The sequence below is a fragment of the Taeniopygia guttata genome, chromosome 3 (assembly GCF_048771995.1).
Source record: "Taeniopygia guttata chromosome 3, bTaeGut7.mat, whole genome shotgun sequence".
Classification (NCBI taxonomy): domain Eukaryota; kingdom Metazoa; phylum Chordata; class Aves; order Passeriformes; family Estrildidae; genus Taeniopygia; species Taeniopygia guttata.
Genome location: NC_133027.1, coordinates 99,222,579 through 99,223,433, shown reverse-complemented (window position 1 = coordinate 99,223,433; position 855 = coordinate 99,222,579).

The following is an 855-nucleotide window of genomic DNA, read 5'->3' as shown; positions in this document are numbered from 1 at the left end:
AATTGTAGGAGTTTTTCTTGCTTTCTCTCTATTTTTTTTTCCTCCAAAGGAGCATAGCAGAAGACAGGAACTGGTTACCAAACATCAGCATTAATTGTATCTGTATTTTGAACTGCAAGTCTTACGTGCTTCTTCTCTGCACAAGTGTACATAAAGGCATAAGAGCCCCAGAGCCTTAAAGCTCCTCAATTTCCAGCCTTAATAATCCTGGGGTACTTGCTACGATATAGATGAGAAGAGCACCTGCTCACCAGAGCAGGGCAACCTTCTTCCTTTTCCTTTCATGTCTCCCTCCCTCTGTGACCTATGCAGAGAACAGGGGTGTGTCTGCCTCACCCGAGGGGCTGCCTCTGAAATGTTATACACAGAACACATTTCTCAGGTCAGGGACACCATAAAAGTCCAAGAGGTGTTGCTCTCTGACAAAATTTGGTGATGGTGCATCCTGCTGTGCCCTCGGGGGTGTTATCTGTGCATTTTCCCTATAGTGTGAGTGCTTCAGTCTCTACTTTCTTTTCCCACATGAAGCTTTCAAATGCACAAATCCCACAGGTCTTAGCCAACAGTGTAAGGAGTGGGGCAGCTGTTGTTTTCTGCCACCCACTGAATGTAGGAAAGCAGGAGGGTTTGACAGGAGACACGGATACTGGTTAGTTGGTATCTGGGTTGTCTCGGTGCATTTCAAACCTTATCTTACCTCTTGTGTAGCTGGTACCAGTCCCAGGACGCTGTGGGAAACAGAACCTGCCTTTGCCCATCTTTCTGCTTCATCTGATGAAGCTAAAATGATTAACAGATCAACAGTGAGATCCAGCACTAATCAGAGAGAAATCAAAACACCTTTTAGCCAAGTCC